We start from the raw sequence: 17928 nt of genomic DNA, 5'->3' as shown, positions 1-17928 counted from the left end.
ATGAGAAACTTCAACTGGAAGAAAGCAGAAGAGAACTCCTAAGCGCACAGCCACAGGGTTAGATCAGGTCCCCGTTAGTCTGATTAATGAATTAGGACCAAGAAAGTAAGGAAGCTCTGTTGAAAGTAGCAGAAAAAATGAAACACCGCCCAAGTACTTTGTACAGATGGTTAACCAGCGACGCTGAAACGTGCGGCCCCAGTGTTTATCATTGGGTCAATCCCGAACGGTTCATTAGACTACGGCTTGGTAGGCTGCCGGATCCTCCGTGCGCAGTTTCTGCTTGCGCTCGGCTGCACGAGCCTGTTCTTGTGCCTGGGCTGCAGCATCGGCACGGCGTAGACGAGCTCGTTCGCGGTTCTGCTCGCGGCGTTGCTGATCGAAAGCTGCCTGCTTTCCAGGAGTACGTGTGACGCGTGGCCTACCCATTTCAGAGCCGGAGAGGAACTGCTGTGCGCACGCTCGGCTGCGACGGAGAGCAACGACGTCACTACTAGCGCAGCCAATCGCGCGCCTCTCTTTTTTTTCCCGCATGCGCATGGGGCTGCGCAGGAGGAGTTTTCGGCGTACAGGCGACAGACTGACGGACGGATCGGCTAGCCATATACAGCTTCGCTGTAAAAGCTTACAAGATAGGCGAATACCAGACAATTGGCGGCAAAGTAGAATGAATTTAATTTACAGAGGTAAAGGGGACAAAGTAGAATTCACTCATATAGACCATTGAACATTACATCAGTAATATACAGGTTAGCAATGCAGGTGATAAAATGAAAGCTGCAAACATGGACAGAGAATAATGGCGTATTTGGAGAACTTCCGAATGGCTTCCGAATCGGTTGGCGTCTGGATGATTACTTTTAACAGCGGAGCTGTTTAAGCTTTTAGTTCCGCCGTGGAGCGTTACCAGAAAGCTCAGCCCAGCTGTGCACCGCCTCGCGTTGCCTAGCAACCACCCGCAAAGGCGTCGAACCACGTAACCTCCTCGCACCCCACGAGCGTAGGGCGGAGTCATGACGTCACAGCCGAGTAAAAGCTCGCAACAGCCGGCGCGGCGACACACCTCTCGAGTCCTCTACTCTGTGCGCACGTGCTGTTGCCATGGGAAGACCGAATAAAGTCCGGACGCCTGAAGAAGAAGCGGCTTACCAGGAAGAGCGCCGTACTGCCAAGCGGGAAGCGATGCGTTGCCGCCGAGCTGATCTGCAAGCTGAAGCTGCGACTGAGAAGAGGCGACGTCGAGTCGAGGATCCCGAGTTTCAGTACAGGGAACGCGAGAGTCGGCGCAGCGCCACACTAATGGCGCAGCGTGAACGGCTAAATACGACACCTCAGCGACGCTCGGTGTTACAGACTTCACTATCCGCTCACACCACAATGTTGCGGCGACGAGACAATACCACTGCCATCTGAAATACGAGAGAGGATCCACGTGACAGCAATCCCCCGTCACATGCACCCAGTCCAACATGCGGCACGGAGACGTGCGTGGGCAGTCAGCTTACTGAGTCGGCGAAGCGATCCGGATACTTACTTTACAGACGCGAGTTCTTATCACAGGAACACAGGCACCCTCAATACATTTGCAGCAGTCGTGACTAGCCAAGGACGAGCAACCACAGGAGCATCCATACACACGAAATCAGTTGCAACGACCGAAGCTGTGGCCATAGCCCTGGCCATACGCACTGTTACGTTTCGCCTACGACGCGCGGTTTAGCCGGCGCGACTGCAACAAAGCGGCAGACATTTTGGCCCGTTCGGCGTCGCCGCTACGCCTCCCCGCCAAACGCGTCCAGGCATGTTCCGATGCCACGTGTCTTCATGTGCGTGTGTGAGTGTATGTGCCATTGTGCCCGACCGGCGGCGACACGACAGTGTGAGCCACCTTCTCCTCCCCATTGTGCCCGACCGGCGGCGACACGACAGTAGGAGTCACCTTCTCCTCCCCATTGTGCCCGACCGGCGGCGACACGACAGTAGGAGTCACCTTCTCCTCCCCATTGTGCCCGACCGGCGGCGACACGACAGTATGCGTCACCTTATCCCATTGTACAGTCACGTGCTCGTCTATAGAGGGGTTCCTTCTTGCCCTCAACTGCGAGAGTATAAAAACAGCTGCCCCCGGACGCCAAAGAGAGGGCTCCGATTTCTTCTGTTGAGTAACGTGCTCTCCCGTCTCTCTACTTCGGTCAACCTGACCGCCAACTCTTTGCGATGTTAGAATAAACAAGTTGTTTTGTTGTTACCAGTCGACTCATGCTTTGCCGGGACCTTCGGATGCTTCCAGTTGTACCCCAGGCCGCCAGGCCAACGCTACCCTTGGGGCTTGCGACCCAGGTGCAACAACGGGCGTCAGCGCCGAGTTCCCAACAACTCGTGCCAGCGGCGCGACCACAACAACTGTCTGCCAGCGGTGGGATCGCGACAACGGAGGCCAGGAGCGAAGATATGCAGTTGACTGTATGCTGAGCAGCTCAACGACGATCCGGGAGCAGTGCAACGAGCCCTGTGTGATGACTGGTTGCCTGCAGCGGAACGACTGCGCTGAACTCTTGGCTGCGAGGTTTGGTGAGTGCGGGACTTTCTTCTTCTGAGCTTTGCCAGGCTTTTGTTAGTGTCAGAAACAGAGCTGGTAATTGTGGTTGTCGTTGCTGCCGGGTTAGTTTGCGGCAAGACAATAGTAGGCAGTAGAGAAAGCAGCATTCAGAGCAGCCATGGATTTGAAGTCGTTGCGCAAACCGAAATTGCTGGAGCTTGCAAGAGAGTTGGGTCTGGATGTCTCGGACAAACTCAGAAAACCAGAACTGCTAAAGGCTATTCTTGAGTTAGAAGCTGAGGATGACGAGCTGTCGGAATGCCTTGAGACCATTGAGGAAAGGGAGACGGCAAAAAGACAGGAGCGCGAAATTAAAGAACAGAAAGAAAAAGAAGAGCGTGAACGTAAAGAACAGAAAGAGCGAGAGCAACAAGAGAAAAAAGAAGAGCGTGACCGTCAACACGCTTTGGAAATGAAGCGTCTCGAGATAGAGATGGAACGCGCTCGTAATGGAAGTCAGGCACACGGTGCAGGAGAACGAGTGTTGTTCAAAATGACTGACCTGATGCGGCCGTTTAAGCTTGGAGAGGACATTGGTTTGTTCCTGGTTAACTTTGAGCGAACGTGCGAGAAGCAGGGGTTCTCTCGGGAAACGTGGCCACAGCGCTTGCTCACTTTGTTACCCGGCGAGGCGGCCGACGTAGTCGCTCGCTTGGATAGAGAGGAGGCAGAGGATTTCGACAAAGTGAAATCGAGTCTGCTAAAAAAGTACAGGCTGTCAGCGGAGGCGTTCCGTCGGAAGTTTCGGGAAAATGAGAAAGGCAAAAGTGAGTCATACACAGAGTTTGCGTACAGGCTAATGTCAAACATGCAGGAGTGGCTCAAAGAAGAGAAAGCGTTCGGTGACCACGATAAAGTTCTGCAGTGTTTCGGGCTAGAACAGTTTTATAGTCGGTTACCTGAGAACGTGCGGTACTGGGTCTTGGATAGGCCAGACGTTTGTACGGTGGCTAAAGCCGCTGAGCTAGCCGAGGAGTTTGTGACGCGTCGGGCTCGCGGAGCTAAGGACGGTCAAAAGGGTGAATTTGGCTCGAAGTTTGAGAGGCCGAAGTTCACACCCATGAGAGCAAAGGGGAACACACGTAGTGCGGATGCGAGTGAAAGCAGTGCGACCGAACCTAAGGAGACGGCGGCAGCCGAAGCCGAACGCAGAAAGCGGTTCGAGATGAGGCAAGCGCGCGTTTGTTATACGTGCCAGAAGCCGGGTCACTTTTCGGCGCAGTGTCCGGAAACAACACCAAAAGTTGTGTTTTTTTTCATTATGCAGCACTGACGAGAACATGAAGCTTCTCGAGCCTTACATGCGAGACCTCCTCGTGAACGGGAAAGAGTGCCGAGTGCTTCGCGATTCCGCAGCTACGATGGATGTAGTTCACCCCTCTTACGTAGAACCCCATATGTTCACGGGCGAGTGCGCATGGATCAAGCAAGCCGTGGAAGCTCATAGCGTGTGTCTGCCGGTAGCAAAAGTGCTTATTGAAGGACCTTTCGGAGCGCTTGAGACGGAGGCGGCAGTGTCATCTATGCTGCCCCCCCAGTACCCGTACCTATTTTCAAACAGGTCCGATCACCTCCTGCGCGAGAAGGGGCTTTTGTTTGGTGAGGCTAGCGTTCAGGCCTTAACCAGATCGAAGGTTCGGGAGCTCGCTGCGAAGGCGGTAGTTGCGGGGCCGACGTTATCAAACAATGAGAAAGGGTCAGAGGCGCAGCAAGCCGATATTCAGAGCACGCCCGAACTGAATAAACTTGAGTCTGTAACGTTAAAGGCACCAGATACCGGAGAGGAAAATCCCGATGCGGGAAAGTTAGAAAAGCTATCTGCAGATTTGCTCATCGCGCCTACGTCAGACGGACTTGATAGGTTGCTAAAAGTCAGCCGGTCGGCTTTGATAGCCGAGCAAAAGAAGGATGGTAGCCTAGAAAACATACGCTGCAATGTCAAGGAAGGTATCGCCAGGAAAAATGCGCGTTTTGTGGAAAGAGGTGGAGTCCTGTACCGGAAGTATCTAGACCGCAGAGGAGTGGAGTTCGATCAGCTGATCGTTCCTCAATGCTATCGTCAGGATCTGTTGCGCTTGACGCATGGGGGTTCGTGGTCCGGACACCTTGGAGTTAAGAAAACTAAGGACCGTCTCTTGCAAGAGTACTATTGGCCAGGGTGTTTTCGGGACGCAGACCATTTCGTGAGGACATGTGACACCTGTCAGCGGGTGGGCAAACCAGGGGACAAATCGAGGGCGCCGTTGAAGTTGGTACCTATCATTACGGAGCCTTTTAGACGGCTCGTTATTGATACAGTGGGACCTCTGCCGGTAACAGCCACGGGGTACAGACACATTTTGACTGTGATCTGCCCAGCGACTAAGTTCCCTGAAGCAGTGCCGCTTAAAGAACTCAGCTCAGTTGAGATAGTCAGTGCACTACTGTCAATATTTGCGCGAGTTGGTTTTCCTGCGGAAATCCAATCAGATCAGGGCACAGTGTTTACTAGCGCTTTGACGACAACTTTTCTCGAAAGGTGTGGGGTAAAGCTGCTACACAGCTCAGTGTACCACCCACAGTCGAATTCCGTTGAGAAGCTCCACTCCGTCATGAAGCGCGTGTTGAGAGCATTGTGTTTTGAACATCGAACTGACTGGGAGCTGTGTCTGCCTGGGGTGATGTTTGCATTAAGGACCGCGCCGCATGCAGCTACGGGGTTTTCGCCAGCTGAGCTGGTGTACGGTCGCTCGCTTCGGTCTCCGCTTCGCATGCTTCGAGAATCGTGGGAAGGCAGGGGCGACGACCCAGTCGTGGTGGAGTACGTGCTTAAACTCCTCGAACGCTTAAGAAGGGCACAGGAGTTGTCAGGTGAAGCAATGGCAAAGGCCCAGCAGAGGGCCAAGGTTTATTATGATCGGACAGCCAGGGCCCGTCGTTTTGAGGTGGGCGATGAGGTCATGATATTGCGCACATCGCTAAACAACAAACTAGACGTGCAGTGGGAGGGCCCAGCACGAATTGTTCAGAAACTGTCGGACGTTAACTACGTGGTAAGTCTGCCAGGAAAGCGGAAAGCACAGCAAGTTTACCACTGTAATCTGCTCAAACCTTATAGACAAAGGGAAGCAGTGGTGTGCATGATGGTAAACGTTCCTGAAGAGCTTCCGGTCGAGCTTCCGGGACTAGGCTCAGTGACGAACAGGGAAGACACCGGTCAAGTCATTAGTGACTTAGTCAGTGGAGCATCGCTGTCGCGTGAGCAGAAAACCGAACTACACCAGCTCTTACAAGAGTTTCAAGGTCTGTTCTCTGAGAGGCCTGGTAGGACTTCTGTCCTTACTCATGACATAGAACTTACCTCCCCAGAGCCAGTACGATCCAAGGCGTACCGGGTGTCACCCCGCCAGAGCGATATTATGGAGGCTGAGGTAAAGAAAATGCTACAGCTCGGTGTTATTGAGGCAGGTGAGAGTGATTATACCTCCCCTTTGATTTAGTTGAGGTACCGGGCAAGGAACCTCGTCCTTGCGTCGACTACCGCAGGCTTAATTCCATCACTAAGGATCAAATTTATCCGATCCCTAACATCGAGGAGCGCCTTGAGAAAGTTAGTAGCGCTCAGTTTATTTCCACCCTAGATCTTGTCAGGGGTTATTGGCAGGTTCCACTTACAGAAGAGGCTAGTAGGTATGCGGCGTTCATTTCACCAATGGGAACATTCCGTCCTAAAGTGTTGAGTTTTGGTTTGAAGAACGCGCCATACTGTTTTTCAAGCCTCATGGATAAAGTGTTGCGGGGACAGCAAGAATTCGCTTTACCGTATCTAGACGACGTAGCGATATTCTCCGCATCCTGGTCTGAGCATATGGCACACTTACGGGCAGTGCTAACCCGCCTGCGCGAAGCGGGCTTGACAGTAAAGGCTCCTAAGTGCCAGTTAGCACAGGCCGAGGTTGTCTACCTCGGTCACGTGATTGGTCAGGGTCGTCGCCGCCCCTCTGAAATAAAGGTGGCCGCTGTGCGAGACTTCCCGCAACCGCGCACGAAGACCGATATTCGGTCGTTCTTAGGTGTCGCCGGCTACTATCAGAGGTACATCCCCAGGTACTCTGATATCGCGGCTCCCCTGACGGATGCTCTAAGAAAAACAGAGCCTCAAACAGTCGTCTGGGACGAGACAAAGGAAAGAGCTTTTAGCGCCCTAAAGAGTGCCCTAACAAGCCAGCCTGTGCTACGATCGCCAGACTATACAAAAGGGTTCGTTGTTCAGTGCGATGCTAGTGAGCGAGGCATGGGCGTTGTACTGTGCCAACGGGAAAATGGAGAAGTAGAACACCCCGTCCTGTATGCTAGTCGTAAGCTGACCAGTCGTGAGCAGGCGTATAGCGCCACCGAGAAAGAGTGTGCATGTCTCGTGTGGGCCGTTCAGAAATTGTCATGCTATCTAGCCGGCTCGAGGTTTATCATTGAGACGGATCACTGCCCTCTCCAATGGCTGCAGACCATCTCTCCCAAAAATGGCCGCCTCCTGCGCTGGAGCCTCGCTTTGCAACAATATTCCTTTGAGGTGCGTTACAAAAAGGGGAGTCTCAACGGTAACGCCGATGGCTTAAGTCGAAGCCCCTAACGTAGGAATCAGCCTCAAAATTGTTTGTTACTGATGTTTTTCTTCCTGAGGCAGGATTTTTAACATATTGCTTTTGTTTAGTGTTTCAAAGTGATGACATGCTTTCTAGTGCAATTTTCCAATTTGTGGACGCGTTCTAAGTGCTGCTAGACTACTGTAAGGAACTAGGCAGTGGTATAGAAGGGGAAAGAGCCTGGCAGGGCTTAGTGAGGGTTGTGCCGTGCTTGCTGACTGAGCGGTTGAGTTTCAGCGTAGTTCTAACGCTTGCCGGGAACGAGAACAAAAATGTGAACTCTCCCGAAGTCACTTTGCAGTGTCCTGTGCGAACCTGAACGAGAGAACGAGGCCTTCTCTGTGCGCTGCGCTCAAGAAACGTCGAGGGACGCCCGACTTCGGTTATGAGCATCATCGAGCGACATCCCTCCGGACAGCGGATGCAGTCCCCTGTCCATCGGGATCTCCTTCCCCCGGCGGGGCGGTCTGTTACGTTTCGCCTACGACGCGCGGTTCAGCCGGCGCGACTGCAACAAAGCGGCAGACATTTTGGCCCGTTCGGCGTCGCCGCTACGCCTCCCCGCCAAGCGCGTCCAGGCATGTTCCGATGCCACGTGTCTTCATGTGCGTGTGTGAGTGTATGTGCCATTGTGCCCGACCGGCAGCGACACGACAGTGTGAGCCACCTTCTCCTCCCCATTGTGCCCGACCGGCGGCGACACGACAGTAGGAGTCACCTTCTCCTCCCCATTGTGCCCGACCGGCGGCGACACGACAGTAGGAGTCACCTTCTCCTCCCCATTGTGCCCGACCGGCGGCGACACGACAGTATGCGTCACCTTATCCCATTGTACAGTCACGTGCTCGTCTATAGAGGGGTTCCTTCTTGCCCTCAACTGCGAGAGTATAAAAACAGCTGCCCCCGGACGCCAAAGAGAGGGCTCCGATTTCTTCTGTTGAGTAACGTGCTCTCCCGTCTCTCTACTTCGGTCAACCTGACCGCCAACTCTTTGCGATGTTAGAATAAACAAGTTGTTTTGTTGTTACCAGTCGACTCATGCTTTGCCGGGACCTTCGGATGCTTCCAGTTGTACCCCAGGCCGCCAGGCCAACGCTACCCTTGGGGCTTGCGACCCAGGTGCAACAACGGGCGTCAGCGCCGAGTTCCCAACAACTCGTGCCAGCGGCGCGACCACAACAGCACCGCGGAAGCTAAGGGCCAATCGGCCTACGTGCTGACGGACTCGCAGGACGCCTGCCGCCTCTTCCTTGAGGAGGCTTTACCGGGCTGAGTCTTTCGCATCCTATAGGAACGGAACTCACTATGAATCATTGCGCGACCTGGGGCCCGGCGCACACAGGGATAGCGGGGAACGGACGGGCGGACTCCTTGGCTCGAGGCACGATAGGCCGAGCCGCGGGCCACACCGCCCAAGAGAAATCCTAGAATTACAGCGACTAAGTAGGCGAACCAAAGCGCCTCCTCACCCAGACCTAAACAGGAGGCAAGCACGGGACTGGGGCCGCCTCCAAACGAACACTTTCCCACATTTATACAGGCTACACAAAATGTACCCAGACAAATACAGCAACAAATGCCCGTGGTGCGAAGGAACGCCGACATTGGAACACATAACATTCCAGTGCACGTTACGCCCGGTGGCTAACATCTCACCACTGCTAGACAACACTCAACATAACTGGTCATGGGAGGCACGACTCGCGGAAGTGGAATTGGGAAGCCAACTGGCGACCCTTGACCAGGCCCAGCGAGCCGCTGTAACCAGTGGAGCCCTGAAAGGGTGGCTCCACCTACCATAACCAAACAACCTCTACTACAATAAACGTTTATTCTTTCTCTCGGCGCCTGAATGCTCGATGCCGCCAATAAAGCGATCCCGGCTAGCGGCAAGCCACCCCAGCCTCTCCGCGAGAAGGGACTCACGAGACGAGAACAGGTAGTACTCCTGCTCCTCAGGACAGGCAGCGTTTGGCCTGCTGCCGGGAAATTCAGCGTAGGGAGAATCGCATCACCTGCCTGTAGGAGATGCGGCTCGCCTGAAATCCTGGAGCACATACTGTGCCACTGTACAGGACTGGCCTGTCAACGACAGGAGACGACAGCCGCATACCACCGCCTCGGCCTTCCAGCCAACACAGTAGAAGACCTTCTCTTCCCCCGCCAACCCCCGGTCGCAGCACTGCAGGCTTTTCTCGAGTTTGTTGCTGCGGCCGGACTAGCCGCCTTGTAGTCGATCCCCCGGCCACCTGCTCCTTGCGGTGTCCTGCCATGACACGTTGCGACAGCTGACCCTTCCCACAACCTACTTTCTTCCCTTCCTAACTTCTCTTTTTGTCCCACTCACCTCCTCCTCCCTGATCCTGAGCCGTGCTCCATCACGGGTAGCCGAAAATAGCATAATTTTTCTCCTTCCTCCAAATCACTACATACATACATACATACATACATACATACATACCCCCCCCCCCCCACACACACACACATATATATATATATATATATATATATATATATATATATATATATATTGCTCGAAAACTTCCAGCACCAAGCCCGCCGAGACAAATTAGCAAAACCTAGCATAACCTTGCACAACCTAGAAACGATTTAGTCAAGCCTACCAACAACTTAGCAAAACCTTGCATAACCTGGCACTTCAGCCTTGCACCACTCTGCAGGCTCCGCTCGTTTTTGTTTTTACTCATTGTATTGAAATATCCAGAGAAAAAAGAAGACCGTTATATGTGTCTTTTCTTAGACATTACTGGAGTTTATGACATCGTAGACCGCAACATGTTGTGGGACATTCGGGAACGAGAAAGCTTAGGCAACTTGTGTAAACAGCTTTTGAGGGAGATTTACCTAGAAAATACCGTTTGCATTGAATGGGGATTGATGAGGAGCAAGGAGAAAGTTCATATCACCAAGGCACTAAGACTTAGGTGCCCTTTATCCCTTATGCTATTTATGATGGACATGGTGAGGATGGAAAGGGCGCTACAAGGATGCCAATATGGGGCTTATCCTCTCATACAAACGGGTGGGCACAATGGCAGATCAGCAGCTTCCAGGTTTGTTTTACGCGGACGACATTGTGTTGCTTGCTGTAGACAGGAAGTCTGTAGACAAGAAGACTTCTGTAGGCAAAAATATTTATGTTAACTCAAAGGGAAGCTCTTTATTTTTCGAGGCGAGATCAGGATGCCTTAGAAAGCTTACTTATAAAGCGAGGTAGACTAAAGAAGACGAAGCATGTGCTTGCTGCGGTAAAGCTAGGGAAACGATGGAACATGTTTTATTCGAATGTGAAGATACCTGCCCAGCAGTCTATTTAGGCAGCTCTGACCTCCTTGAAGCCCTTGGGCTAAGCGAGCGCAGGGGGAAAGTAAACATGTCCGCAATAAAGATTAGTAAGAGGCGATTAGAAGTTTGGCGGCAGAAAAGTAGCGAGACTACAAACAACAGATGCGTACACCAAGTTCCCAATTGTGGTTCAGAAAATTTGGTGCTGGGAATCCTTTGTGTGCGTGTTTTTTCTTCTTCTAAGGATAGGTAGGACATTAGGCAAAATAATAAGAAGAGCTTGGTGGCGCAAACCAACACCCCGTTTCAAACGGGGCTTCCGTCCATCCATCCATCCATCCATCCATCCATCCATCCATCCATCCATCCATCCATCCATCCATCCATCCATCCATCCATCCATCCATCCGTCCGTCCATCCGTCCGTCCGTCCGTCCGTCCGTGCGCTGAAGCTCGAGGGCGCGGGATCAAATCTCGGTCGCGGCAGCATTTCTACGGGGCCGAAGTGCAAAAACGCTTGTGTACCATGCATTGGGTGCTTGTTAAATAATCTCAGCTGGTCAAGATAATCCGGAATCCCCCCTACGTGGTGCCTCATAATCATATTGCGATTTTGATCCATAGAATCCCAGTATTTAATCAATTTAAATTTAATTAATTAACATAAATGATTGTGGAAGCGCGACAAGCAAGTCTTCTGCTTCTGGCCAGATATAGAAACAGCCTCCGCATGCCGGCAGCAAATTTATGACGTATGCATCGGTACCGCTTTCTTTTCCGCATCAACACGTGCCTCAGCACAAACGTCGCTTCAGAAAAGGTGTTGATTGACAGTTACCCAAGCGCTAATAATAATTCGATTCATTATGACGCTTTTCATGATAGCGGAGCTCTACACATTGTGGCGAAGACTTTATTGCATCACTCACTGTCACTTAGTAACGACGGTCACAATGGCTGTGTGGTCGCTATGATATACACTGATTGGCATACTTGCAACTGTAAACGCGTTCTTTGATAATGTCAAATTGATGCACCTACGCCGCTGGGTTGTCGGTTGGGCCGGATTAGTGTCAGGCGATATGTCTGCAACACGAAACGCGAGAACCACTCCCTTTAGGGTCCCAACTCACGCACACTGAGATAACCGACAATACCAGCGCTTCCGGGAGGTGGACGTTTGCTACGGGTCCTGCTCGAAGAATATCTTGGCATTCCATTACGATGGTCTCAGTCGTTTCCGGACTCTTGCTGCAGCAAACACCTGCCTCACCCTGTTGAGATTGTTTGCTGGGCATGTTTCTGTCCTCAGACAGCCACACCGGGACTTAAATAGCAACGCACCACCCTCTGTGTTATCGTACCGATTTTTCCTTCTCATTTCTTTCTTGCTGTTTTTGTAAATCTCCATGGCCTTTTTTCCTTCCCATCATTTGCATCAAATTTACCGTCTCTGTTTCTGTCCCTTTCCTATTCACGACTCCGGGATCTCTGTTTACCCTTTCCGTTACCTTGTATTCGGTTGCAAGCTTTCATGATTTCTTCCTCCTTTCCGTGTCCATGCTTTTGAGGTACAGACATTTTGTTACAGATAATTTTGAGCTCTACAGAATTTTCTGTGGCTGGATCTGCTTGAATCTCGACCGCATTTTCTTGCACTGGCGAAGGCAGCGCTGATAACGCCCTTCGTGCACCGCAGAATGTCGTCTGCCTCAAAGATGTTACTGCCGCAGCATCATGTCGTCGAGTTTGGGCGGAATGCTAAGTGAAATTAGTTAGCTTTTCTTGTGCGGTCGTGGCGGCGTGTTTGTGGGCCAACCAACGGATTAAGCTATAGGGAGCCTCCTTCATACGTGCCTGCCGCGCTTGCCCCGATGGCTCTCCACGGGCTTTTCGCACCTCCTTGCTTCTCGTTGTGGTCTCTCCGCTTCTATGCTTCCCGCGCCTTCGCCACAGCTGCCTCTTCTGCCGTCAGTTCAGTCTTGCTTGCTGGCCTTTTCTTGCTCTTGCATGTAGTCGCCCTTCTACATTTCTCGCTCGTCGTTTCCGCTTCTACGCTTTTGCTCTGCATGCCCACTGCTTTGCTTGTTCTTCTGATGTTCCATTTTCTTCTCGCATTTCTTCCACCGTGTCCTGGCTTGTTCGTGAAGCCTTATTAATTTCCCTTCATCACTCCGCTCTTACAGATTTCCGAAGATGATCAGCTTCACATTTCTTGCGGCGACTTACCTATAGGTAGATAATGTTCATTCAAATAGGGGTGGCTGTTTAGCTTGCTTTGGGCCATTGGCGGAGCCGACGGGAGGAATGACACCAGAAACTATATGAAGACGGTTTCCGACACACTCTCTGGGTCGATGAGGAGGATGAGAAGCAGCAGTAGCAAAATAAACAGCAGCTGAGGGGAAGGGGGCGTGGAGGGGGGTATCTTGCAAGTGTCCGCTAAGTAAACTGTCCATCTAAGCGTGCGCTGAATGGATAGAGCTTGAGAGAGGGCGGTCACGACTGGGGCCTGTCTTACCGGCTTCGAGCTCTATCCAGTCAGTGCACGCTGAAATGGACAGTACACTTAGTGAACGCTTGCAGAATAACCCATCTTCTTGGTCCAATTTATTGCAAACTTATCATCTCCAATGGTAAAAAAGCATGTTTAGAACGTCCAACTTCGCTTTCATCTTTTTTCGTTCTTAGGCGCTTTTCCTTTCTTTTTTTTTACTGCTTGAGCATAAAGATTCTTGTATGTAATGTGACTCAATCTCAGCCAAATTTTGCATGCTCATCCACAAGGATGTGTGGAATGCAACTGCTTAGGTCTTACTTTAATTTTCAACAATTTTGGTTGTGTGCTTTTTAGCAAGCTACTCATTCATGTTTTCAATAATAACAGTGGTGAATAATTGTTTCTTTAAATGTCAAAGCAAAAATAAAATTATCCTTTAGTGAATTTGTCGTTATAGTTGTCCATAAGGAGCAAGATATGCTATATTATAACACTCTTTTACGTCTGATGTGAAGGCCAAAATTTTCACAAGAGTCCGTTATTTTCCTACCTTCAAGGTTCGCAGGAAAATAATCACAAAGGATATAGAAATAGAAAAGACAAATTCAGGTATACGAGACTGCACTCTATATTTTGCGTCAATTTCACTCAGTTAGCCTTAATATTAACGAAAGAGGATCTACGAGGCGCACCTTCATTTGACGGTCAAATGCAGTGAGAAATAGCGAAGAAAAAAAAATAATTCAAATTGTGAAAAAAAAAAAACTCGTGTTGGGTGTATTTATGCTCTTAATACGGCCGAAAGTTAGACCGAAGGAGGAAGGAAAACAAGCGACTTGGGCTTTAAACTATACGGTATGAATATACGTTAACTCCTGCGAGCAGCTTAATTCCCACACGCGCACTGCTAGAGTGAAAGGTCACCAGACGCGCACATTATTTATGTAGCAACGGGGAACACGCTATTGCTGCTGCCTGGATAATGCTACAGTGTTGTTCCAGCTCGAGCAGTGCCAGTGCGCACCGTTCGTTTACTCAGCGACGAACGCCGACCGGCGTGTGCGCGTTGTCATTCTTCCAAGTCTGTCTGGGTAAACAGCTGCTTCTCGGCAATTACGCCGAGCAACATTTTCTTCGCGAAAATAAATGTTGCCTTGTTTGCTGCGACAGGTGCCGAAGAGCGAGTACTAATCCAGTGCACAAATGCAATATGCGAATCGGGGAGAAACAGCGAAGAACGACAGACACACGGCGGCTGCCGTTTGCGCGTATACGAAGTCTCGCGGTCCGATACGGATCGATAGACCACCTTAGTTTTAGTCGACGCGTCTCCGTACGAAACTTTATGGGTTGGTGGATGCCACCGGGTCATAAAATTAACCCTGGGCTGCTAATGGAACAGAACTTTGTTACAAGCTGATCGGTTCACTTTCGACAGTATAACCTGCATTTCTTTATTATTAATTTTTTGCATTTGTTTACAGCCACATGTTTCGCGGTATCAAACATTTGGGCTGCGTTTGCGCAGGACAAGTTGCCAAAAGTTCTTAGCTGAATCCCTGCCTACTTCCGAGTGCAATCTGTTGCATATAAAAATTTATCTTGTGGGGATGCGCGACTCTCACGCGTCTCCTGATGTGTTGTTTTACCGCATAGCTCCCGTCTCCTGTAATCCGGCTTCGCCGCGTGGCTTGGTGCCAGCGGCAGTCGGTCTGCTGCGAGACCGTCTCGCGAAGCCTACTCCGGAATGGACGAACACGATCGTTCGAACGCGCCACCGTTCGCGTGACCGTACGCGCGAACGACCAGGCGTTAGTGTCCAGCATGGGGCGAACCTATTCGCTCGTTATCCGGTCTCGGTGAGTCGGACTTCCGCGATTTGTCGCGCGCCCATCGGCATGTTTTGTGGATAGCAACTCGGCTAGCAGGCATTAGTCTATGAAAGGTGCAATAAATGTCCTTGTGATTGTTTGCACTACTGTGTTGTCGTTCCTTTGTCCCAAGAGCACGGGCGAGAACCCCACAATCTATAGCCAGGAACAGAAGCCCTCAATGTCCGCGACGTTGCTCGGAAATGATGAGAGAATTTCAAGCTATAGCGTTGTCACACGTATTTCGCTTATTTAGCCCTTTCTGGCTTACCAAGCGTCAGCCGAAGGTTATACTGGCCTGCTTGGTCGCTGTCATTGTTGTTGCCATTTGATAATTGCCGATAAATATGATTTTGTACCACATACATGGGATTTACTAATCTCGGTAAACTCGATAATTCTCGTTAGTGATCTGCGACATTTTATCGTTTTTCCTCCAAGCCTGAAAGGAAGAGGTTACATAATTAGGTGCCGGTTCTCGCAGCCGAACACGTGCACCTATTTATTTCGGAATGCACCTACGCGTCAGCTGCGAAGAAACCGAATGTTTCACGGCTATTACGGCCCGTAAACTCGTTCTGGTTATAGTAGTACATACATACAACATACATACACAAGCCATATCTGGTATACTCTCATCCGAATGGGATTCATCCGAACAGCCAGAAGAGAGCGAAAGAGGTTGGCTTCAGTGAAAACTGAAGAGCTCAGCTCGGCTATTTGAAACGCTTGCTACGCCAAATGAAGTATATATGCCGGGTTTCCCAGTTAACTTGGAACAAGATAAAAAAAAAGAAGGAAACCAAGAGCTCTAGAGAAATCGTACCGACTGCATAGTAGCGGCAGTCGTGTGTACTTACAGCCAGTATTTCTTCATTACGTATGATTAATTACTCATTAGTGAACATTTTAATTATTGCTTCAATCGCAAACGTGTCAATTACAAATTTGTAGGGCACCTTAAATAACTTCCGAATCGGACATTTATTTCGTGCTGAAATGTGTCTGGTTGTTTTCTTCAAGAAAAAAAAAAAAAAAGCCCGCGAAATACGCGAAATATGAAATAGATGCGCGCTCGCGCACCGTTACTCAAGCGCCTCCAAGCGACCTTTCAAAGATGCCCTCTTAAGCAAAATTACACCCTTTTGCCACACAACGATAATCGCCATCTGTCTTGTCCGCATTTCCTTTCTTTAACGCGGCGAGCCCAGTACTTCCAAGTCACGAACGGCATGTCCGTCATCAGCATGACAGAGCATTCTAGACAGGAAAGTAGCGAGCGCAGCGTTTTCAAGTAAGGAAACGCAAGCAAGACAGATGACGATTGTCGTTGTGTGGCAAATATACACCCCGAAGGGTGTAGTACACTTGTTTAAGAGTGTATACGGAAGCATCCGTTTATCGCCGCATCGTATAAGGCTTCCTCATGCAGGATGGCTCGAGAGGTTTCGCGACCAAACTAGCGTGGTGCGATAAGCGTCAGCATCTGCGGACGCAGGAATGTTTTGCTTGATCATGAGGCACTCGGGATAGCTTTAACCTTCGCATGTATCATGAAACAAAGCTGCAAAATAAACTCAACTAACGTTAAAAAAGAACAGCGCGCAAAATAACACGAAAAGAAAAGGCAGCTCTCGGAAGAACAGAAAAGAGCTACTCAGGAGTTTATTAAAAAATAAAAAAAGAACCAAAAGCACGTAAGGCGTCTCAGCCGCCCACAAACATCCAATGGTGCTACTGGTTTAGCCCTTTACCCTTTCTGTCTCTTGAACTCCGGAAGAAAAGCAAAACAAAGCAGTTTTTTGCCTATTTCTATCTTTGCCGCAAACTTTATTTATTTAAGGATAGGGTGGCATCATGAAGGTGCGTTAAACAGTCACGTTTTACGCCAGTTTTCAGCGGTTATGTTCCAGTGCCACTTATAGCACGCGCTCAAAGAGGTCACCATCTGAAGCAATACAGTACTTGCTTTGTTCCAACACTTGTACTGTTGCAGCTTTGACCAGCGACGTTGGAATCTCGCGGCAGACTGTTTATGTTTGCCTTAAGGGGCTTCCAGTGTGGTACTTTCGCTGCTATACACGCGATCTTTCACATAGCCCCGCAATAATAAGTCCAGCGGTGTCATGTCCGGCGACCTAGCAGGCCAGGGTACAGGTCCGTGTCGGCCAATACATTGTCCAGGAAAAAGCTTGTCGAGCCACGCTGGAGACTGACTACTACTATGCCCAGGAACACTATCGTGTTGAAACCAGATGTTCCGAAGGTGCGCAAGTGGAATGTTGCGACAGACATCGTGCATGGGGCCCTCGAGGATGCCGTTGATTTAGCGCTGCGTCGTTAGTCTGTTGTCAAAAAAGATGGGCCCGATCACGTTGCCATCAAAAGTACCGCACCACACTTTAAACGACCACTGGTATTGGTGTCGTTTTTGTGCAAGCCAGTGGGGATTCTTATCACTCCCGCAGTGTGATTTGTTGAGATTAACTTGTGCGTTTTTGGAGAAATTAGCTTCATCCGTCCAAAGCACGCGAGTGAGAAAGTCCGGTTCTTCTTCACATTTCGTGAAAATTGAATTGGCAAAGTCTGTTTTCAAAATCTGTCTTCAAGTTTTTGATCAAGATGTACATGGTACGGGTGCATATGCCCTTTTCTTTAAATCCTTCACACTGATGACCTTGAAGTTCCGGCCTACGCACTGGCGTCGCGCACACTACCGTGAGGTTTAGCAGAAAAGAGTGCCAAAGATTCGTTTCCCCTTCTTGAACTGCCGTCGCAGTCCTGTGTCGCTTTCTTGTGGAGCTACCCGTCTCGCAAAGGACTTCGTACGTTCTAGTTGACGAACTAGGGCGTCCTCCACAATGCCACATCCGGAATAGCGTTGCTGCCTTCCTCTTGTCACCGTGCGCCAACCCCAGAGTCAGCATAATTTTAGCCTTCTCATCATTCATGAAGGACATGACTATCTTCTTGAAGAGCAGGTCACTGCCGTGGCACCGTTGATATCTCCCGTTATTATCTACGCACTGA

This window comes from Dermacentor variabilis, chromosome 2, assembly GCF_050947875.1.
Source record: "Dermacentor variabilis isolate Ectoservices chromosome 2, ASM5094787v1, whole genome shotgun sequence".
Taxonomy (NCBI): Eukaryota; Metazoa; Arthropoda; class Arachnida; order Ixodida; family Ixodidae; genus Dermacentor; species Dermacentor variabilis.
The sequence above is the reverse complement of the archived record's forward strand: the minus strand, read 5'-3'. Positions refer to the sequence as shown.